General features: G+C 36.6%; 1 protein-coding gene across 5 annotated transcripts in view; it reads left to right on the top strand.

The window, feature by feature from the left end:
- The window catches only part of SGCG (sarcoglycan gamma), a 109858-nt gene that overhangs the window by 9123 nt on the left and 75817 nt on the right, over window positions 1–24918 (top strand). For 2 of the 5 annotated variants that reach the window (XM_069013516.1, XM_069013486.1), the window contains exons 2-3: window positions 22743–22834; window positions 24647–24775. The gene's annotated coding sequence lies outside the window, so the exon portion shown is untranslated. Of the gene's footprint in view, window positions 1–22742; window positions 22835–24640; window positions 24776–24918 lie in introns of those variants that run through there. The other 3 variants (XM_069013505.1, XM_069013476.1, XM_069013497.1) reach the window with 2 other exon arrangements.

The following is a 24918-nucleotide window of genomic DNA, read 5'->3' as shown; positions in this document are numbered from 1 at the left end:
ATTAAGTACATGAATTACGCTTTTTCACAATCTAGGTCTTTGATGGGGCAAAAAAAAATCATGAGATAAAATTGACATGCTCCAGGCCTTTGTCACAAGAAACCAGTTGGTACTGCATGAGGAACAGGGACAACTGGTGATATCTTCAACAGTCACAACAGATGGCAGAAACAGGGTGATTTGAATAGAAAGCAAATACTGTCTCCTTTTTCCCCCCCTGTAAAACAGCCTTACACTAGAACATTATTCTTTAGAATCAGTTGACAGGAACAAACGAGAATCTTTCACTGGAACTATGTGTCGATAACAGCATGAAAACAAATGTAAAGATGTCTGAAAGGTACTCGAAGCAGTTTCATTTATCTACTTATGATGGGTATTAAAATCATCATAATTTTCTGATAACAGTTCTGGGAAATACTCTTAAAGTATGTGAAGTAAGTCTTCTGCAACATGGAAGAAATGTCTTTATATCATAGAATAGAATCACAGAACGGTTTGGGTTGGAAGGGATCTTAATGATTATCCAGTTCCAACCCCCTGCCACAGGCAGGGACACCTTCCACTACATGACATTGCTCAAAGCCCCATCCAGCCTGGCTTTGGACACCAGTCCATCCCAAAAGAGTTAGGGATCATACAGTAGCCTATTGCAGATAATCATACTGTAGTTAGGGATTGCTATCTGCCATGGGGTACGTGCAGATATAGGCAGTAATCTGAGTTTCAGTAACTAATGTGGAAATGGCTGTGACTGTGCTGCCCATGTAATCGTTAGAAGCAGCAAGCACAGTGCTGTGGGAAGACGTGTGCACTGTCTTTACTTGTTGTTACTGACATAGTTTTAGTGAGTGACACCAGAACACTTAACCCACATGACTTTATTTGAAGAGGAATCTTCAAAGAGTTTATGAAATCACAAGAACTAACAACTGATACAAAATTCTCTATTTCTGAACATATTTATTTGGAAATATACTTTAAACTTTCATCTGATGTGTTCTCTATGGTGATAATTTATATTCAAGAACTCCTTTGGGCTGAGAAATGCTTGCCTTATTGTGAAAAGTTTAGTGAGAGGTACTGAAACTAGATTTTGAATTTTTAGTAGAGCAGCTAAAAATGGAAAACTTTAATTTTCTTTTTCCTGCATTGTTCAGTATTTCATTTTAAGTAATATTTTAAAAAAATCTATGAGGATCAAATATTTAATTGAATTTGTATGATTCTGTATGAAAATTACATTTATGATACTTACAAACATTACAAAGCTCTCAGATGCTAATCCAACAGAAAATATTAAAGTAGACCTAGTTAAAATGCTTTTGTGTCGAGGGAATAGCAGGATTCCATTTCCTGTAGGTAGTGAACACAAGTGAGTTCACTGCTACAAACTCAGCAAAATAATAACTTTTTTTCACAGTAGTCGAATCTTAAAATATTCACTATTCAGTTGAAAAATTAAGTAATTTTGGTGATACTGCAGGTTAACACAAGTGCTAAGTCTGACTTGTTATAAGCAAGACAATTTTCATTACTTTCCAGTTTTAAGTAGTACTATTGAGTTTTGCTAAGCAGTGTTGAAATTTCAGCAGTTGTGTCTACTCATCATAAAATCATGTAAATGAGCTAGCTTCTGTTCCAAACCCCTTCAGTTCTTAAGGAAAGTGGAGACTTCTCTAAGCTTACAACCATTGGCAGTAGCAAGTGCTTTCCATCTATCCTATGAAATACTGGACATCAGGCTATATTTTGATGGGACACTCCTGTTGCTCTCTGTTCTGTGCTTAACTGCTGCAGATTGTTTTCATTGTCTCCACCCTTTCTCAGTCCCTTTTTCTTGTTTGCTTCTCTCATCTTTTTCCTTGGTTTCTTTTTTGCATGTTGTTCCTTTGTCTTCCTGTCTCTTACCTCCTATAAAGCAATCTTATCACTTCTCTTTAGTATAGATGACACTTCCTTTCTTCCTGACCATAACGCAACTGAGTTTTGAAAGTCCAGTGAAAAGCTGTCTGGCCTCATTTCATAGCAAAATTCCATAGTGAGCTCCAGGAACTGGAAGGAGAAAGTACAGAGGAAGTTTTGATTAACTTAGCAAAAGATTTCTCACTAGGCAGTTCCAGAAGGTCATCACAGGTTAGTTTTAGGTAAAATACGGGGAAAACATCATTATTATTATATGAGTTTTCTTGAGCTTCACCTTACTGATGAGTCTTTAGTGTTTTTAGTGTCTATAGGCTTTCTCATCACATTTGTCATAAGAAACCGTGAGGTTCATTCTAATGAGTTTGATAGTTCTAATTTTTTTGTAAGTGTTCTTCATTGTCAATATTGAATGATTGTCTTTCCCACTAAAAGATCTTTGGACTTTTACCATTACAGAAGTGTCTGTTCAAGTGAGAGAGCATTTTCCTCACTTGTGCTTCTTCACAGAATTAAACCAATATAATTAAAGCTGTGCTACTGGTGACTTTGTGTTCTTGAATAGCTCAGCTTTGTCTCTGGAAGTAACAATGCCATTTTGTGCCATTAGGAATGCCTCTGGATATTTTCCTTTAATATTTAATACATATTTTATGTAACTAGAGTAATGTGTTAGTGAGAAGTGGTACTCCAGTTATTTGTCTAATTTTATAATAAAACCGTAATTATGGTTTTATACTTATTCTGTAAATAACAGATTAAATAGGGCCTAACTTTCCAAGTGAATAAATCTCATATCTTCTTTAGTGACAGGAGACACATCCCATGCCAGGTAACCTTTTGTTCAGAGGCAGAAAGTATAGCCTTACTTAACGGTGTCAGACTACACTGCAATCATGTAAGAATCCAATTATCTTTTTTTAACTATTCCTACTTTTTTTTATTTTTTTTATGACCAGCCATGCTGAAATTGTAATGAGAATTCTCGGGCTTACCTCAGCAGATAGATGGCAGAATGAACATTTTTATAACTGGAATAAAAGCTGTTGTGTTTTATCACAAGGCTTTCCTATTATCTTATTTCACTTTTGTAAGGTAAGTAAACATTACCTCAGAAGAAACTTCAAGAAACACCCCTGTTTTTGTTATGTGTGTACATAAAAATCCATATGTATAGCCTTTTTTTGTATTACATTTGCATATTTACTTCTCAGCTAGACTTGCTGATACATTCTGATTATGTAATATTTCCTGGCTACACAAATCACTTTTTCACATTTTCATTAAACCTGAGTTCATAGCAATGTTAAGGTCGTCATGTTTTTGTAACATAACCATGGGAGCACCTTATCAAAACTCCTTGTTGCTAAAGCAGCTTGACCTTGCATTTAATTTACTAATCAAAAATACCATATCTTTGTTTTCCTTTTTAAGTAACAAACAAGGTCACAGTAACTGGACAAGGGGAGAGCACCTACCAAACTGCTTGGGCCTAAACTTCCCCCTAACATTGCTGAAAATAAAATCTTTAGAGTAATTCTTAAAAACTCTTTTTTCTCACCCTGGAAGTATTAGGCTTACTCTGTATTCATTATAGACTTTCTACAGTGAATAAAGAGTAATTTGGAGTGTGCTACTCCAAATAGTTTGAAGTGAGCTGCTGCTCTCAAAAACAATTGATTAGCCCTACTCCTGAACTCTTTCTAAAGATCTTTGTGGGCCAGTAGGGAAAGGCTGTGGATCATTCTGTGATGGCTGTCCAGTGCCAGTCACTATTTTTTTCTGAAGATTTATGGATTCTGCTTTGGCATGAGATTGTATTTGCCACTGTGAAAGGAAGTAGGCTCTTTGGTCCTTTGGAAATCGGCTCACTGAAAATGTGCCACCACCAGACGGGCTTCATCCTGTATAGTCCTTGTTCCTTGGTTTCTGTCCCAAGGATCCCGAGAAATAAAGTACCAGAAGTGGATTGGCCTGCTATTGCTGTTAAAGTTAGTTAATCCTGGCCCTGAAAATTCTCTGCAAAAGGTGGTAGCTGAGAGAAGGCTAAATCTGAAGTGAATTGTTGTCATGTGCTGCTAATGCCCTCTACAAGAATTTGTAAAAGCAGGTATCTAACATGTTGCATAGGCAAAAAGACAAATTCTGTTTTGAAGTTCACTGAAAGTCAACCTTATAACAAATCCTATGGATTTGTAAGTATGGGATGTTTTGAATATTAATATTCTTAAAATGTTGTCACACCTGTTTAAAGTACTGTGAGTACTACTTTACATAGGATACATCCATAGGTAATAATGGAGAACATAAACATTAGCAGGTGTCAAGGACATGTTAAATGCTATGGAAGTTGTCCTTCTAAGAGGGGAATTTGTGATCACATGCCCAACCTGTCATCCTGAAAAATTATAGGTCACAACCAAATGAATGTAAATTTCTTCATACCTGATGTGTTTTGACAGACTGTGTTCAGGATTTTACGTTGAGAATTTATATTGTATGTATGGGCTGTGTTTCTTAAAGTTCTTGAAAGATTTAAAAAGAATTACAATTTACCTGCTGCAAACTGAGTAAAAACAAGCTAAATAAAATCTAATTCTTCTTAGATTATAAAATAGGAAATATTCTTTGTAACATTGAACCTTATACAAACTTATAAAATGCATAAGACCAAATACAGTCTCTATCTTTTCACAACAACTAGCAAGGTATCCCTTTTCCGAAGGGTACTTCTTATTTGGAATATTTTGGGAGGCATTTACCTGTACTAAATATGACCTACTATGCAATAGGTCTTTAAAATAATTTATGACTTGCTGTATAGTGCATATACAGTTAATGTAAAATAGTGCAGTGGCTATAAATTTAACGAGTCCAAAATTCTTTCTCCAGAGCAGAAGCAAAGGAGTTGTTTTACACAGGAGAGTACTGAATTTTATTTAATGTAACTTGGAAAAAGCTATAGATGACCTAGCCACATTTTTGATTACACACTAAAGAAAGGGACAGGGAAGTGGGAAACCAAATTCAGAAAGTTACTAGCTATGGAAGCATACTACTTCACCTTACAAGAGAATGCCTAAACAGCCAGACTGTAGATTAATATTAAATAGGTTCAGTCTCAAACCAGTCTGTTCATGCTGGATTGTTGTGTAGCAAAGAATATTAGATTTAGATATGAGAGGGAATAATAACAAGGGACATTGTAGTATAATCAGAAAAAGACTTCAGAGAGAAATATGTCCACTGACTACATCTGTTCCTTGAGATGATTAGTGGGTACTGGCTCACGTCTGCTTTTCCCAAGCCTGATACTCTTCAGAAAGGTAAGTTGCATCCCAGCTGCATATAAGCAGGAGTGTAGATGGTGTGGCAGCTACTTCAGAAGAGTTCAGATTTTCACAGCGTAGTCTTCTTTATTCTTGAACTGCTTTATCTCTTGAATGTGTTGGGCTGTTTATACAGGCCATTGGTTTGTGGTAATTGCCTAGATGTGATGTTGCTGTAACTTCACCATTGGTGAAGCTGTGATCCCAGAGTGTTTATATAAGGTTTATATTTTTTCCATATTGTTTATGGAATACAACTTCATGAGCTAACATGAAGTGTTGTAATTTGGCATCTGTGATCATATTATAGTACAAAGTTTGAAAGAAACTGCTGTCTTGTGAAGGGTGATTCTCTTTGCCTGTTCGCTTTCATCACGTGTTAGGCCTCACTACACAGAACGTTGGCTCAGAAAATTGAACTCAGTTGTCCTATTGAGTTCAGATGAGATTGGGTCTAGAATTTTTCTGTCTAGCGCCTGGGATATCTGACACCTGCTCTTCCATTTTCTGAGCACTTGTCCTTATTGAATAGGAGAATGATAATTTTCTTTAAAGTGTGCCAAGCTCCAGCTTATACCTGAGGAATGACTTCAGCCTGACCAAAATCTGAGTCTTTTCATACTTGCAGAAAATATAACTTCAAAGCATCCATATTGAAAACAACCAAGTTTATAGGGAATATGTTCAAGGGGAGGTCCCATTTATCTTGGTGTAGTTGATGGGGTCTGTTTATATGGCTTTCCTGTACATAATGTTTATAACTGGCAATTGCAGTGCATAACTATCTACAGAGATTTGTGGACAGCCAAGGAACATATTTGGATTCTTTGACTGGTTCTAACAGCTGAATGTATATTGTGTAGGTCAGACATGTTCTGATGATGTCTATAGTGTTCTTAACCTATCCTGAGATGCCATCTGTATCAGTCTCAGAGTTAGTCTACACTGCGATGGTGCCACTCAAACCCTGCTCCCTACTACAAGTGACAACTATTCTTTTATAACAGAACCCAGTACAGGAACAACAGCTCAGTCTTGAACTCTTGCAGGTAGAAATGAATTATGTGTTTGCTCCCCTTAACATATAAAAGAAGACTCAGAGAGGTGTTTGAGGTGCTGATATCTCCAGTGCTGTATTTATGATAAATTTTGGAAATACCTCAGCTTCATCTTGCCTAAAAGTGTGTCTTGGACAGTAGCTCACAACAAATGCCTAGGAAAGACTATAAGCACAGGAAACATCATCTTTTAGTGATATTTCCCAGAATATTCTCCTACTCTCTTTGCATATTTCAAGCATTATCAGAGCCACTTGTCATGCCTCTGTTTTAGACAGATTTCCAGGAATCTATCTACTTTACTTTTCCAATCTGGCAAAGTTCTTAGCATGTGGGCTGTCTAGAGGCATCATTGCATTTGATCTGTTTACTCTTTGCCCTGAAATAATTCTGTACTGTGACATGTTTTCAGTAGTTTTGTATTCTAGGAAGTCCTTATGGAAACAGTGAAGGAAGTCAGGGCCAGTCCTTTTCTCCCTCCTGGGCCTAGAATTAAGTCAAAGAATCCTTAGGCCTGGTAAATTTCCTACCATCCATTGGAAGTCAAGCTGTAATTCAGTCTGAAGTCATTTAGCAAGTATCTTCCCGTTAGATGGACTAGCATATGGATACTGGACACTGTCCAGCCATGGTCTGAAATGTGATCAGAGTTAGTGGAGGCAATAATACCAAATATTTTGGTAGCTGGAATCTGTTCCCCAGGCTTGACATCTTGAAGCACATGTAGTGAAAGAAAAATGCTGCAGTTTTCTGTGTGGATACTTAGGCTGGAGTCTTTCCGTTGCAGATCACACATAAAAATAAGATAACCTGCATACCAGCTGGTGGTAAATGACTGTCTCTATTCCTGATGGTGATGGCAGGAGCCAGATTTGGGTGGTTGGGAAGAGAGGGTTTGGAATTGAGTTTTTGTTTTCATTGGATTTTTTTGTTGTTTTTTTTCCTGAAACTCTGCATGTGAAGGAAGAAAAGAGAATTAAACAACTGGCTGCTGTCTTCTGCATAAGACTGGTCTAAAAGTTGTTTTCATAGTTTACTTTGAGTAAATAAAAAAATTGCGTTGCTGTAGATGGTGGATCTAGAAGGTACCTAAAAGAAAGAAATGGAGAGAACTCCTCTCTATGTATGTATTACTTAAATGGATATAATGGATATTCACTAGTCTTTTCTTTACTTCTGCTAAAGAATTGCTTCTTATAGAAGATGTGTGGGTTTAGAAGGAATTGAGAATATGATGAAAATCACTGCCTCTTTTTTTCCCCCCTTTTTTTTGTGCCTAAATCACCATGCATAGGTTGCCAGAACAGATTTCAGAATTCCTTGCACTGGTTCATTAAATAGGTAAATTAACCTTACCTGAATTAAGTAGCATGCTCCTTTACATTAATAATTCTAATTACATGGTTTTTCAATTCTATGAAATTTTGTTTGGTATGGCAGCCTCTTCTACCTTTCTGTAAGTTGCAAGCTGCTTTTTCTTTGTATTTTCTCTTTGTATTTTAGTGTGCATCTATCGCACGTAAACCTGAACATTTAAGCTCTTATTTGACTTAGAAATATCTGACTAGTTTCTAACACTTTAAAAGTAATCTTTCTATCAAAAGTTGACAGTTTTCAACTTCCATTTTAATACTGCACCCCTTTGATAGTTGTACTTTAATTTTCAGAAAATTGGATGCTAAACTAAAAGCTTCTTTGCATTCTGTCAGTCTTTAGCATTGTGGCTTGTAATTTTGGTTCTTTGATGCATCTGAAAGTTTTAGATGCAGCTTTTTTGACATTGATTTTGTTGTCCTTGTATCTGAGAAGTTAAAAAATTAGATGAATTTTTAAGCTTCCAAAGTATGTGTCATGAAGGCAAAGCATGTGTGAAAAAGAACCAGCTAAAGCAAATTATTGTATACTTTTGATTTGGAATATGGTTAGATATTTTCACTTTCAAATTTTAGATCAGTCTTTTGAGCAATTCCAGTTTTAAATTTCATTCTATCTGCATGACATCATGTGTTCCTGCACATGGAGAATTACATCAGTAAAATTCTCTCGTTGATTCCTCAGATATCCTCAGGATGCTTTCAAGATATTCCCTAACCAGAAATTTAAGAAACTGAGCAGCTGTGGCGCAAGCAGTAGGGTTGTGAAAGGATAAACAGATGGCTAAAACTTAGTAAACAGAGAATAAAAATACATGCTAAATTTTTGCAGTGGAGAAACATTGTCTCTGTAGATCTGCAACAGTTCTGTGCTGAGACCCATCCACATAACACGGATCTTGCACAATGCACATCACGTCTTTTCTGTGATAGCACGTGTCAAAAGGGCTGTGTTGGGGTTTGGAGCTTTGATATTTGAAAAGAAGTTAGAAATAGGATCAATTGAAAAGCTTCAGAAGGACCTTCTGATTCTGAGTGATGAGACAGTAGAAAGGCAAATCCAGGTCATGGAAATGTAAGGTATGTCAGAATAGACTAGAACAGAATACTTCAGTCAGAAGGGACCTTCATCCATCTTCTAGTCCACCTGCCATGTTGTCCTGTTGAAAGATGGAAAGTCCCTCAGTATGTTTCCTTGAAGCTTTCCTTATTGCATCAAAATACCATTAAAGTTGCTCTAGGGAGAGTCACCCCTTGGTGTTCTTTGTTGGCCTTAAGCTTCTGAAGCTAGCTCTGTATTGTTATGTGCTCAACATAAAAAAGAGGATGTCCTTTCATTGCCTCTGCATGTGTAAGCCTTAAAAAAAGTGTCCCAAACTCTTCATTTTCACAGTAGCAAGTGGGTTCTGTTGTTTCAGTGTAGCAATTTGTCCTCGCATATGTAGTGGTGCTTTTGGAACCAGTTCTGATACCAGCATATGGTACCAGCCCATGGCGGGATCTAGATGATCTTTAAGGTCCTTTTCAACCCAAGCCAACCCTTTGTAGGATTTTACTGGTACTTAGTGACCCGAATACCTTTAACATCTCACCTCAGTCATCTTGCTGTAAAGCCACATATCAAGCACAGCACCATTTTCAAAGTCTACAGCTGTGTTTTCAGTTCACCATTGTTTATTTGGAGGTTGGGTGGTGCCATGCCATCAGCTGTTGTTAGAATACTTATGTGAGCCCATCAAAGAATGTGGGATAGAAAAGACAAGTTTTTTCTATGCACTCTCTGCATCTAAGGAACTGATCGAAGCATCAGTGGTACAAAAATGGCAAGCGGGTATGTTCTGTCTTGTGCAATGTTAGTGGGGCAGGAATTGGAGCATTTCTCCTATGGTCACTGGAAGGGAAAACTTCATTTTTTTGTCATTAGGATAAATTCGCACTTTGTTAAAATGTACTTGTGAATTATCCAAGGAAGGAGCACCATTACTGGTTAGAATAATTTTCCCCCTTGGTTTTGAAAGCTGCATTCATAAAAAGGGGCTTCAAAATGCAGCTAAGCAAGAATATCAGGATAAATAGGGGATTGGAGATAAAACAGCTCTTTCAATTGAGAATCTGTGGAAGATGTTGGATGGTGTTAACAACACCATCAGAGACAAGCTTTGTTTCTCTTCCTAGCTACAATGTGGGTGTTTCTGAGTGCTGATAGGAGAATTCCCATATATAATGCTGAATTAGAGTTTCGCAGACAGGAGCTTGATGAAAAGAGAGTTTATTTTTGTGGCTTGAATTAAGTCCCATGGTAAAAAGCTGTACAGTCATCCGCTTTAGTGACAGGTGCAGAGTAGATAGTGAATATTTTGGTTTTATGCGACACTTTTTGCATTTTTTTGTAAATTAGTTGAAGCAGCTGGAAAGCAAATAGATACGAGAAAATTTTATCTCAAATGGAGTTCAACAGCTACTCATCAAATCAAGTTCTAACATGGAAAGTAAAATATTTATAGACAGTGGAAGACAACTTATTATTTACAATCTGGGAAATTTTGATGCACTCACTTTTTAGAAAAAGCTTTTCTAGGAAATTAAATACCTTTCCAAAGGGACTGTCTGTTTTCTGGTTATTAAAAAAAATGTCATATTGTAGCTGTGTATGGTCCTGATGTTTCTTTAGTTGTTCTTATATTGGGACTTAGATTCTAGCCCCATGCTGAGTGGCTATTAAGGCAGTAAGAGAACTCCAGCAAGGGGATTGATATGGTACACCAGGGCTTTTTTTTTTTTTTCCTAAGCTTTTCTGGAACTTCTAGATATACCTTCTTCTACTTTATAGGTTGACTGCAGTTTGTTTTTCCAGGCACAGTCACAGTTTTCTCTGTTTGGGCCCTCTTTAGGTATGTGGGTGTGAGATTCTATGATTGTCTCACAGCCATAAAATCCTTTTCTGTTTTCACCTTGATTTCGTATTGCCATAAAGAAAATGGAAAATGCAGCAAATATTCTATAGCTGCTAAATTCTCTGCATTGCTATAGTTTTAGTTATTTATGAAAAATTTTCTTTTCTGTAAATGTTTCAAAGCATCTAATTTGTAAAATTTACATTTGGAGACTATTTTAGTGTAAATTTTCAGTGTCTCTATAAACGTACCTCTTTATAAAATCAATATCCTCCTTTTAAATATTATGTAATTTATTAAGCGAAACACTGAGATTTTCATGTAGTTTATACAAAAAAATCTATTATTCCTGATGATTAGCCCAGATTAACACAAATGCACCAGGCAGACTTTTGTTAATTTCATTCTCAAAATTATACTTTACATTTTCATTATTAGAGTTACTCTTGATAAGAATTATCGCAACAGTTCTGTAGAAGTCAGGATTTTCTAATGACTGCAAGCATTGTTCCTTAAATTCTATCTGTCTTTCCTCTTAAGATTGAATCTTTGTTTCACAGTGCTTAAAAAGAAGTAAGACAAAGGCATCCATCTTCAATAGAAGTTACAGCTATCTCCAAAGGCACATCACTGGGTCTAGCTGGGATGGAGTCAACTCCCTGAAAAAGTTACACTTTTCATACTCAGAAAAGCATTGGTTTGTGGAATTGTATGTTTTCTCACAAGGATGCTTGCTATTTATGGATCCTTGCTAAAGCAGGTGAAATCAACAGCTGTAATGAATTGCATGGGATTGGCTTAGGAATGAGGAGTGAGAATTGTTACTACTTGACATCATTACAGATGCTGCATTGCAATCTGCTGAAAACTGGGAAGCATCCTTCAGAGATAGCCAGTTCTCAATAGTGCTGCTTCTGCACCAAGCACATTAAATACGTATCTCAAAGTTTGAAACTGTTAGTGGTTCTGAGAGTGACACAGAACCTTCACTGCATTGCTAATTGATAATTACTCTTTCAATAAGAAAAAAAACAACAAAACCCTCATATCTCATTTATGCTTAGTTATCTTTTAGGAATGCAAAGTACGTATAAGGTCACTTTAGTTCATAAGAAATTGACACTCCATTAGTTACCATGGATCCATCTGTTTGGCTTGCTATTTTTTACCTTATCTTGCTAACCAGGGCCTTTGCCCTCCTCTGGATCTGTTCCCTGGGCCTACACAGAACAAATTGTTGATTTTATGTGGCATTTCCAGTAAAAACTTTTGAAAAAAAATACTTTAAGGTACTTATGTTTTTCATAGAGGAATATAAGTAAGCATGTAAATTTTACTGTTTACTAAGTGTGGAAGAGGGACTATGAATCTGTCTTTTCTTGTCATACTTAATTTTGTAATTTCTGAATATGCCATTTAAAAATTTATATAGCCCAATATATTTTCTATTAGTTATGTTGGGGATTTTTAATTATAAATGAGTGTATAACACTCGTATAAATATGAATTAGGTTGACATATTTTCTCCATTTTTTTGTAACCATAAAATAATTAACAAATGCAAATTACCTGATTATCTGTACTGCTATAAGAAGAAGATTTGAAGTGGAGCTATTGGACAGTATATAGACCATGTACAAGTCGTTGTTTCAAATGCTGATGATTGCTGGAAAAGAAAGCAAGCTACCTAAGGTATAGATTTACTACAAGAATATGCTGCAAGTAGAAATAATGGTACAAAACAAAGCCCAATCTATTATTTTGCAGTGAAAGACAAGTGAAGACTTCTCTTGCAGTGAAGACAAGGGACTTGCAATACATGAGGATATAAAATGCTACTTGAGCAAAGAGATAGAATTTAATGTAGAAGAATCTCTTCATCTATTGGCCTGTTCTGCAGAGGTTACATTGTATGATTAGAAGGGTGTACTAATTTCCTGTATCATCTTGGGGAGGGTGCTGCTGGAAAATGTTCCGTGAGTACAGTTTTGTTGCTCACAGAGGTAGTCTTTTATATTTTAAGGGCCATTCTCCTTAACCTGTATGTAGCTTGCACATTAAGCATCAAGAACAGAAATGGTATCTTCCTATAGCAGATTGACTACTAAACCAGCAGCCTGGAAATGCTCCTTCTTTGTTCAGGATCTGTCCTTTGTGGGATTTCCTCCATTAGTTTCTCCCAGAGTAAGGTCAAACTTTCCTACAGTACTTCATGAGCTGCTCATCCTGGTCTCTCAATGCATGGCCTTTACATGAAGCATTGTTACAATCTGCCTGTAGGATTGAACTTCCCTAGCAACAGTGCAAACACATTTTCATTCATCTCCTTCCAGTTTCTGAATGTGTAACCTGAAGGTGAGTCATTGTCTTCACTTTTTCACAGTCACTTGGGTATCCATATCACTGCAGGAGGAGTATTCCTATGTGCTGTTGGATGCTAAATATCACAAATGCAACACTCAGTGTCTATCTTCCCTGACTTTCCAGTCTTCAGCTTCAACAAGATACCCAGGAAAGCTGTCATGAAAATCAGTATGGCTGGAGGCAACTTCTCTTCTAGCCTCAGGTGTCAAAGTGCCAATCCCTCCTTGATTCAGTCTTAAAAATGTAAGGAGAACACAAATATCCAAAAATATTGCTTCTCTTCCTGTGCCATTCTCAGGAGAAAATCTGAATATAGTCTTGACCAGAACTTTACTCCCCAGACTATTTCAGTAGCGAACAAAACTGCCATCCTTTCCACTTGCTCGGTCCTGTGGCAAGCAGTAGAGAATTGAGGGGGAATTTTGAGAGATACCTGTAAATATTTTCACATGCACCTGCAAATGTATTGGATTATATGTCTGTTTTTAAAATGCAGCTTCATTAGTTTTTTGCATCTTTTGGGGATATTATATAGAAGACAGACAAGGAGTATTAAATGGTATAAGAAATAAGAACTACTAGCTATTGATAGCAAAGCAAGATGCCCTTGACTTAAGAAAAATCTTAAAATCTAAGCATGTCAAGGAAAGTTAATGAGGAAAGAGAAGTACAACAAGTGTCTACTAGAACTTCCTTGAGAATATAAAAATAAAGTGGCCTGGTATTGATGGCTTTGCCAAGCCCAGAATCAGATTTTAAGGTTCCTATGAGGCAGGTAAAATCAGTTAAAGTCTAACAATGACGATTAAAGAGAAAGAGCCCCAAAGATACGTGCACATTCTGAAAATCTGAAAGGCTTGGCACTGACTACTTGTATGTTGCTGGTTATTCTTTAAGGCCTCTTCCTATCGATATTTTAGGAAATATTAAGGATACTTGCTTAGAAAATGCTAGAAAAAGTACAGATAGCTTTAAGTCATGGTTAAACTGGATATGCAGTTAGTTACACTGTGCATAAAAGGGTCCATTCAGTTTTGTGCAATAGCTGACTAGAGCAATGCACTTTTAGCCTGGTTTTGGTGCTTATCTGCTGGATTAATACACTGTAACAGGGTAGGTGTGACGACCCACCCTTAAGGGGAAGTGTGGGTCATCACAGTAGGTTGGAGATGGTCAGACACCTTTTCCTTAGGAAATGGACAGTGAATTTCTGGAAGTTGTTTTCTGCTGGAGGGGCTGATCTGTGCCTTGGCTTTGTGTTTAGCCCTGCAGCCGTTTTCTAACAGTCGATGGACTGGGTGTTTGACTGCACAGCTGAAAACTGTGTAGTTTATTCAGACAGTAAATGAGGTGATCATACCAACTAGGATGCAGCTGTTGTCACTTCAGCTGATGCAAAGCCAATGGAGTGTGAGAAGTAAAGATGTGACATTAAATGTTGTGAGTAAATAACAGGGAAAAAGGCTTTTAACCATACCTTCTGGTTATGGTTAAAACGAACGTATTCCCTACTAGTCAATTACTTTGACTAGTAATTATGAAACTACTATGAACCACAAGTTCACTAGAGGAGAAACTTGGGCATTTGTTGATAATGTTTCTTACTAAAATCAAACAAATTGTCTCCTATTTTGCACAACTAGAGCAGCTGATTAGAGCCTACTTCAGTTTGTTGTCCATTTCCATACTACTTGGTTATTCTTTATTATTTTTCATATTTGTCAGAATGGGATGCCAAATTATAATAAACATTGCTCCAGATAGCACTACTATTATTTCTTGTTTAAACTGATACAATTATTTATTTTACAAGTTATAGTCAAACTTTGCTTAATAAGTTGGAATGTCATATTCTTAAAGACTGCCAAAATTTATCAATTTACATCTGTCAACACTTTTACTATGGTTACTCTGCTTGCTGTGGTTGCCTACAGCTCAGCCTCGAGGATAACCCTTCAAAATACTAGATAATACACTATTCCCATAGTTAATTTGCTCATTTCAATCTAACAGGAAATAGCTTATAGTCTGTTCCCTGGTTGATTATTGTTTCTTCTGTATTGAAAGGGCGCCACTTAACATTTGCCAGCTTATGCCAGATGGCAAGTTCCTAATTAAATTCACTTCTCATGTGCCTAATTTTTCTACTTGCATTTTGGCAAAGCAAAAATCTCAGTAGGGCCAACAAATAGTTGGGGTATACTAACAATATTATTATTGTTATTTTTCAGTCTTTCTTATTAATAGTAGCTCAAAAAAGATCTTATGGATCAAGAGCTGTGACTTAACCTTTGGTGCCAAGGCTCTGCTTCAATACAAGTTCAGAATGTCAAACCAGATTCTTAAAAATTATTTTCTCTACACTTCTACTGTTGCTCTTTAGAGGCTGTTTGATTTTTTCCACAGAAAGCAGGAGCACAAATGGCTGTTTTGTTATTGTGGTTGATAAGAAAAATAACTGTCCTTTTTTTGCTTCCTTTCCACTGACCTTCTTTTTGTCTTCTTAAAACATTAGAAGAGGTAAAAACTCCTGAGCTGAATGTTAAGCTTGCTTTGTCTGCCCAATGAGGACAATCACCTTGATCCAGAAAAGTGACTCTGAATTAAGTACTTCAGTCTTGCACTCTGAAATATGGTTCAGTACAGATTCTTCATGGAGAGATCTTGGGAAATCATCAGTTGAATTGTATTTTTTAATGTGTAGAGGGTTCACGTTGGCTGGATGCCCAGCACCCACAAAAACCACTCTATCACTCCTCTTGCCAGCTGGACAGGGAAGAGGAAATACAATGAAGGTTTCGTGGGTTGAGATAAGGACCAAGAAAGATCACTTGCCAAGTATTGTCATGGGGAAAACAGACTTGATTTGGGGATATTAATTGAATTTATTACTAACAAAATCAGAGCAGGATAATGAGAAGTAAAAACAAATTTTAAAAACACCTTCCCCTACCTCTCCCTCTTTCTCATCTCTACCTCCTCCTCCCTAGCAGTGCAGGGAGACGGGAATGAGGGTTACAGTCATTTCATCACACATTGTTATTGTTATTATTCTCAGCGAGAAGAGTCTCTCCTGCTCCAGTGTGGGGTCCCTCCCACAGGAGATGGTTCTCCCTGAACTTCTCCAGCATAAGTCCATCCCATGGGCAACAGTTCTCCACAAACTGCTGCAATGTGGGTTGCTCTTCCACGGGGTGCAGCCCTTCAGCCACAGCCCGCTCCAACAAGGGTCCCCCACAGGGTCACAAGTCCTGCCAGGAAACCTGCTCTAATGTGGGCTCGTTCTCTCCATGGGTCTGCAGGTCCCTGCCAGGAGCCTGCTCAAGCATGGACTTCCCATGGGGTCACAGCCTCCTCTCAGGCCTCCACCTGCTCCAGTGTGGGCTCTTCCATGGGCTGGCATGGATCTCTGCACCCCTGTGGATCTCCTGGGGCTGCAGGGGCACAGCTGCTTCATCACAGTCTGCACTGGGGACTGCAGAGGAATCTCAGCTCCGGCACCTCCTCCCTCTCCTTCTCCATTAACCTTGGGATCTGCAGGGCTGTCCCTCTCACATGTTCACTCTGCTCTTCTCTGGTTGCAATTACATCTGTGCAGTAACTCTTTTTAAAATTCTTCTTAAATATGTTATCTCAGAAGCTTTACCATCATTTCTGATCAGCCCAGCCTTGACCACCGGTGTGTCCACCTTTGGAGCTGACAGAGATTGGCTCTGCTGGACATGGGGGAAGCTTCTCACAGAAGCCACCACTGTAGCCCCCTACTATTAAAATGTGGCCGTTCAAACCCAATATGTAACTGTGTTTTGTTAACCAAAGGTTACTCATGCCTTCAAGGTGAGAAGTTCTCTCTGTGAACTGTTTTGCAGGGTTTACTCTGTACCTGTCAATGTGTTAACTATTTCTTGGGAATTTAAAAGTGAGGGACTCAGTTCCACAGTCAAAAATAGAAATCCTATAAAATACTGTATACTTCTAGTTTCTAGAATAATAGCTAATATATCTGTAGTCCAGGCTGTTTTACTCTGTAGCACTAAAAATGCTTTTTATTGTGCCTTTTCTCACCCTCCACCCGATTTTTCGGATTTTAAAGTGCTAGGGTGCTTTTTTCCCTGACATTCTTTTAGTGAGTCATAGGGTGTAGTATGATTTTGATTGCAAAATTAATAGTAATCTACTTCAGAACAGCTTTACAATGGGAACTTGTAAAAGGAAAAATTATCAATCATTCAGCGTTTTGTAGCATAGTTTTAAAGGAAAATTAAAATACTTTGGGAACATTGCCTTTCCTTGGCTACCAAAAAAACCACAGGAGATAATCAGTATTGGATAAAAGCTTTTCCTATACTGACTACAAGACATTAATTCATCCAGCTGATTTCAGAGAGCATGTAACGGTTGTATAATGTTGTATTATGGTGTATGTGGAAATTATGAAAGAACAGTGTTTCCCTTTGTCCATTAGCAAGTTCATTCTATAGCATAGGAGGGTATGGCCTAACCTGGGGGCTCTTAGTTCTTCCTACTTGATGTGTTCTATTTATAAGACTGACTGTATCAGGTAAGACTTTTGAAGGAATTAGAGAAGATTGTCATTCCTTAGAGACATATAAAAATACTCTAAAAAAGACAATTTTTAGAAACCACAAAATTATCAAGGAGTAAAAAACCAGGAAGAAGCACAATGAGGGTCTAAGAGCCTGCAGCTCCAGAGGAACAGCTAAGAGGAGAAATTGCTCCTTTGACTTGCAGAGCTGCAAGTCAAATTTCACAGGTGATAAAATGGCAACCTCCTTGATACTGGAGGGATCTTCAGAGTTTTTGAAATAAAATTACTGAGGGAACAGACATCAGGTCTGAAAGAAAGGGTTTTTTGAGCAAAGAAAAATAGACAGGCAATTACTTGTTCATAAGCTTTCTTCTAGTTACATTGTCTTACCTGGCTGCTTCCAGGTTCTCTATTTAATTTTTTTTTTTAATTATTTTATAATTTTGAGGCTTATTGTGAGGAGCTCACCATAAAGGAAACTTTTAAGCAAATTCACTTCAAAGTTCTGTTTTATATGTGTAAATATAAACATAAATTGTCTAGAAATAGATCATGTAAACTCATGTAACTTATACAGCTGAAGCCTTCATTATTCCTGATTCCTTTTTACGTTGACTATTCATCAGAATGTGTGAACAGAAGAAGTCATGTAAAATGAAAAAAATTCCAACTTATTTTGTCTAGATTAGTGCTAAATAAAATTTAGTATATAAATTATGTATATACTAGTTTTGCTCATACACTGATTTATACTAACACCCTCATTTCACTTGTATCAAGATTTAATTAGGTAAATGACAGCATATTAGCTAAAACATACCTTTGGATTAACTCCCTTTTCAATTCTATATATTTTCTTCTGTTAGCTTTCAAGTGTTAGTTTTATAGGGTTGTTTTTTGCAAGTACTTTTGATATTTTTGTAAGCTGAACCTATGCAACAAAAGAATTTAAAGAAGTTCTCTTTAGGTCTCATAACAAATTGTTAAGAATGTATTCACTTACTTATACTTAACAGCCAGTCTTAGTTAATCTCTTTGAGCATAAATGCTGGTCTGTAGCATGACCATCCTACAATAACTTTCCCCTCTTGTTTAACAGGGAAGAAGCACTGTTTTAATACTATAGCTTTACATTATTAAATAGTTTTCCATCTTTTTATCACTTTTATTGAAGATTGGAGTTTTAAGAAAATTAAACTAATGCATATTCCCTCTATGGAATTAATTTAATAGTCAGTTGCTCCAAATATAAAATTACAATGCAGTAAATTCTGGGCATTGGGTCTGTCAGGGCATGAGTTCTGGGACAATGGTTCCTGTTATAGTGTCCAGGCCAGAGCACTGTAATTTTCATATTTTCACTTCTTCTTCTAAATCTTTTGAAACTGGAAATATTTTTCTTGTGTGCCTTAACTTTCTTTTTTTTCTTTCTGGAAAGGTGCATGTTGGTACTGAATGAGAAAACTATTCTAGCTAATTAAGTAGACACGGAATAACTGGATTTAAACAGAATTTTATGTGCTTTATATGCTTTTGTTTCAAATGCAAATTAGATAAATGCTTAATTTCTCATAATTAAATATATACTATATTACTGAAATACAACATTTAATAATAAACTAAGATGGCGGACTTTTATATCTCTCGGTCACCAGTACTTCTGCTCTGTCAGTGAGTAGGGAAAGAAGCAAGAAGAATGAAAGTAGCTAAAAAAAATAGGAAGAAAGCAAAGGAGAGTGTTAAGCTCGTATTCTTTAGGGTTTGTCTCCGTACAAGCCATTATGCAACATGAGAATATGGGTACAGAGGCAGTGCTTTCAAGATCTAATAAACCTGGTCTACCATGCAGGGACAGTCATTCAGTTTTCTGTTTCATACAGCCACCCATACTGGGTGACACCCATGTGTTTGCTTGAATCCTCAGAACTCAGATATCCCAAGGCATAATAGACCATCCTGCTCTGGACATTTAATGCATTTGAGGTTTTGCTTTTGTTTTTAGTAAAGGCCAGATGATGTAAGAGGAAATGTTATGACCAGAGAACATGAAATGTGGTTCTCTGTTGATTGTCAGTGCTGTTGGCATCTGTTGTAGAAGTGATTTGACATACCTTACGAAATAGAATTGTAAGTACTCTATTCTGCCTGTCACAGAGGGCTTGCAGATAGAGCTCTGAGTAGGTGCACAATGAATCATATCCTAAAATAAAAATCTCAATGCACAAAATAGCACACCTATTAAAAAGTGCTTTGCTCCTCCCTCCTGTCCAGAATATTAGAGAAGTTCATATAAACAAAAGTATGGATTTCTGTATGCTTTGTTAAGTATACCAAAGAGAAAAACATTTCTGGTATTCTTCTTGAGAAAAAACTAATATTTAACTTCCTCAAGCTAACAGTATTTGCATTTCATGCCTTGGAGAATGCTTGAACTATACCAACAATGCAACAGGACAAGATCATTACAAATCTGCTTGGACATTTAGTGTTTGGTGGGGTTTTTTGCTCCTTGATACTAAGTTAGGCAACATTTTCTGCTTTTAAGGTAGTGCTATATGGCAAGGTCCCTCCCTTGTGTCTTCCAGTCTGCATAAGCTGCAGACTCCAAATTAATCTTTTCAGCTGGACTCTTTGAATGGGTCTACAAACATGAGCTTTCCTGTTTGCTCTTAGAAGATAAATTTCTCCTAACTTACCTATATTCCAGGGCAGCTGTCAGGCTCATCTGCAGTGGTGAGCACAGAGTACACATGCAGCTTGTCACGTTTCACTTCTTAATTTCTATAAAGGTTCATGCAGAATTAAACTCACAGAAAAGAAATTGTTTTTAATCAGATTGTGTGAAGATGCAATCCAAGCAGAAGATATAATTTAACACATCCTCCCCCCCAAAAAAAAACCTTAACTAGCCCTCTGTGAAACAGTTGTTTCAACTCTGTGAACAGTTTGAAACTGTTCTATGTAAATTAATTTTGTGTCTACATTAACTAGAAAAGAGATTGAGTAGAGCTGGTGAACAATAAGTGAAAAAGATTCCTCTTCTGGAGCCACTGAGTGTATTGGGGAGGAAAGGTGACAGAATGTGTCAAAAAGTGGGATAGAGAAAAGGCGTGTGGCAGCAAGGAACAAAAGCCTCGCAGCTGAAGCAGCGATTGAGGTACTGTTAGGATGATCAGGCAATAGACCCACAGCCAGCTGTTTGTGCTCACAGATGAAAAAAGTTCCTAGAAACCAGACCTGCTGTGCACTGACACACAGGGCAGTTGGATACTTACAAGTTCCTTTATTTTCATATTGTCTTGCATAGTAATTTTCAGGTTTTTCTCTTTTGGTTTATTATTTTTCCTTCTCTAACAAAACATAAATATTCTGAGTTTCAAAGCTGTTTTGAGCCTCCTTATAGATCTCATGTAATTAAGTGGTCTAAGCAGATCCCTTAAAGCCTTATGTTTGTGAGTCGTGTTTATTTTAAAAGCTTCGGAGTATTTTCCACTTTGTAACTCCTTAAAGCACCTGCATATTTATAGCTTTAACTGGTGTAAGAGTAACTTTCAAATGTTTCTCTCTATTTATATGGGAAAGTTATAACCTTCTTTTGGCTCACTGTTTTGCTCAGGTTTAGGAGATTACATCCCATTTTAATATTCACCATCGCCCTATTCTTAGGAAGAGGTAAGGTTTCAATCTATCAATAAATGACCAGCTGTCCTATCTCTTACAAATTTAAAAAGCACATCAAACATAGGCAATTCAAAATGCTCTGGAGGGAAATAATAGAAAAATTCTTTCCGCCAGTTCTTGCTTAATATCACATTGGAACCTCTAACATCATGGGAAGTCAAAAGAACTGGAAAAATCGGTTTTGAAAAGCTGATTTTTCTGTGGCATCTTTATTCAAGCTCATGGGTACCTAAAATGCCCAAGAACAAGAACAGAGGATACTTGGACATTTCCCCTCTGTTCTTGGGAGTCCAGAGATGTCTAGTAAATAATTACTTTTTATATTTTCTAACCATTATTAAAAGTATCCTGCACTGTAGTTGTTTTGAGAATTTGGTTACTTTCTGATTTTGCATTCATACTTTATTCCCCAAAGTTTCTGCCATTTTATACTTAAATTTGCTTTTGCTACACTACTCCACCTTTCTGAACCTTTACCAAGGTATCTTTTAATATTTCATATGTCAAAATTCCTGTTTCATAGAATCTTTTAGGTTTAAAAACATCTCTGATATCATCTGGAGTTACACATCTGTACAACCTACTTTTAGTTATTTTTACTGTTTTCCACATAATCACAGTATTTCAGATAAATTCCACTTCCTATACAGGCTAGAATATTCTTGCTTCCTAAATACCCTTCACTTACCAAATCCTTATCACCACTTAAATAGCCTTTGCTTTCCACTGCTTATCACAGTCTTTAAGCGTCTCACAGACTTGAAAAATATCTGACATGACAAAACATCTTTTATGTCCTTTCTAGTTAGGTGAATTGCTTAAACTGGTACCTGATAGTGTCTTCTCCAACACTGTGTTGTTTTGTACTTTGAGGAATACACGTTTTTGAAATCTTATAGGGATACACCAAACTTCTGTTAAAAAAAGTAGAATTGGTTAAAATAGCAGAATATTAAAACCATAATTTTTGTATTTTTTTACCATTGTTTTTTCCTGATGTAAGTTTGCAAGTGCTTCTAGTTAGTCAGGTGCTGGTATGGGTGGACTCTGAAAATGCAAAAGATAAATATGTTTGCTCAGTTACCTTCTAAGGACTAAGTCTTCAGCCATTGACTTTCAAAATCCAGTAGAAAAGGAGGTTGGCAGTTTTGGGGTGAGGAATGGGATATCAGCATTCTTGAACCGTGAAGGGTTCTTGAGGGAAAGAAAGATTTAGATTTTGTGTAAATGCAGTGTAAGCCCATAATTGAAGTTATTGTTAATTATACTAATAGATTCTAATCTTATAGTTGCAACAGAAGTATTTTTATTATTTTGCATGTAGATTTTTGACTAATGTTTATTTCTCATGTACTGTAAACTCTACTGTCATGAGCATTTGCAGTCCAAACAGCTGTTGGGTGTCCAGTGTTTCCATTGTGTTCTGCAGTCTTAAGCTCAGTGAATTTTGGTCTGTCACTTGTACAGTGTTGTCAGTTAAAGTAGGGAAGGCTATTCATGAATATATCTTATTTTTTCTCCATGCTTAAGGAAAATTTTGCTTTGTCTTTCCCTTCTTTCCATTTAAATAGGAGGACAGTTGCCTTCAGATGGTACAGAACTCACTGACAGTTGCTCTTGCTTCAGTCCTACTTCATGAGAACTTCAGAAGTTACTAACTGAGGTATTTATTTGTTCTTTTCGTTTTTTCAAGTTTTTACTTTGCAGAAATCAGTTATGTAGAAGAGCAAGACAAAGCATATCGTGCATCTAGAGAGCAGTGAGGAGAAATCATATATGGAAAATAGCACGAAGTTTTGTCATAAGGAGAGATACTGGGTGATAGGATCTAATCTTTCAGTAGCTAGGCACTATGTTAGTCTTTTCTATCTGTTGAGAAATCAAATAACTACAGATATGTCAAAAGAAAACCTGTTAAAATACAGTTAAAAACATTGGGGTTTTGAGGGTCATGTACCCAGTTTTATCTGATCCTCTGATTTTCTCCAAGAATGAGGAAAAGATTTTCCAGAAACTCCCTAGGCACAAATACCCAATTACCTAAATAATGACTAAATAATGAACCTTTCAAAACTGTCCGTCATTTATAGGTTTCTTCCTCTAATACTTAAAAGGAATTTCAATTGAGGAAAAGCTTTGGTGTTAACACAACATACAAATGCTTTCCTCACACTTTATCTTTCATACAACCCTGAGATTAAATATAAAATCTGTTTTAAAGGTATTGATAAATATTTTGTTATTGGACATATTTGTCATTTTTGGCAGATACCAGTGAATTAATTTCTTTGCATAGAAAAGAACTCCATTTGTATAAGTAAACAGAATCTGATGATCAAAGGATTAATGGCCACAGAATTCATGAAGGGAAGAAAGTGTCTTGTAAGCCTGTGATCAGTTGGATTTGTGTCAGTCCTAAATTTATGATCTGCAGCTGTTAAATATCTGATAGGCGCTTCGTCTTCTAAAGCGTGATGACAGTGTGAGCACATGGCTGAAAACAAGGAAACGTGCTTTGAGAAATGAAATTGTCCAAGCAAGGATGATGATTGCAGAGCTTCACATAGCACAAACTTTTGTTCTGGAAATCTTGCAAATGTATGCTGTAATGCTTTTTAAACTGTGGAAAGCTACTAGCACAGATTCTCACATATCTCAGGTTGAACAGGAAGTCTGCTGGTCGATGTTTGTGCAGGCAGTCTAATGTAAGCAGTTCCAGGCTGGAATTCTTTTTCTGCATTTGAGAACTCAAAGCTTTAATGGTACTGGGGAAAAAAAAAAAAAAAAGATGTCTTATAACTTCTACAATGTCATCTGAAAGTATGTAATACATGCAATTTTTTTTTTATATATATAGCTCTTAGTATTTACATGCATCTATGCATATATATGCATCTGTGTTTTAGATACAAGGATAGGCTTAGCTTTTTGGAAAGATTGGTAATTGTTAGTATAGTTCTTGTATAAAATTTTTATGTGCTATTATAGGTATATTACAATATCTGTATTTCCTTGTTTAAAGAGACTTTTTATATGCAACCCACTATAGATTATAGCTAGAATAATGTTAGCATTAAAATGAAAAGTTTTCAGAAAATGGACTCTTAAAATTCAGTTGGGATGTTACATATGGATTCAGAAAAGAAAGCAGAAGGCTTTTTGTTTCTAATTTTGCATTGCATGCTGCTAGCAGCTAACTCTGATAATAGTTTTTACATGCAGGTTCTATGGAGTGCTCACATTCTCAGATTTTAATAAAGGACTTGGCATTATGTGACATGTTGGACGTTTTAGTGCACATTATGGACTGGTTGTGTCTTACAGTGGGGCAGTTCATTTCTGGAGTCAGTACACAACCATTTTAGCAGTAGAATTAACCGCTTATGTCACAGATTATAATTAGCTGTGTCTGTGTGCCAGAGCAACAGGATGGAATGCAAAGCACAGCCAAACATGTGAACGAATTTTCTTCCAGTGATATTTGGCCAGGCCTAAAATATCTTCCACTCCAGATCTGAAAGTAGTGGAAAAGTTAGACAATTCTCTCTTGGAAAGAGACTGGTTGTAGTTTATTCAGAAGTCCACATTGTTTCAAATCTCCAAGGTGAGTAAAAATTTTTAAAATTTATTTTTATATCTTTATTAAAATGTTAGTGTGTTAACAATTGAGTTCTTTTTGTTTGTTCTTTACTTAATACATGGTTGTATGGAGCTTCTCCCCTGTCTAAGTTTCTGTGCAACATTTCA

This window comes from Aphelocoma coerulescens, chromosome 1 (genome assembly GCF_041296385.1).
Source record: "Aphelocoma coerulescens isolate FSJ_1873_10779 chromosome 1, UR_Acoe_1.0, whole genome shotgun sequence".
Lineage (NCBI taxonomy): Eukaryota > Metazoa > Chordata > Aves > Passeriformes > Corvidae > Aphelocoma > Aphelocoma coerulescens.
This window is presented reverse-complemented; position numbering and strand designations above follow the sequence as displayed.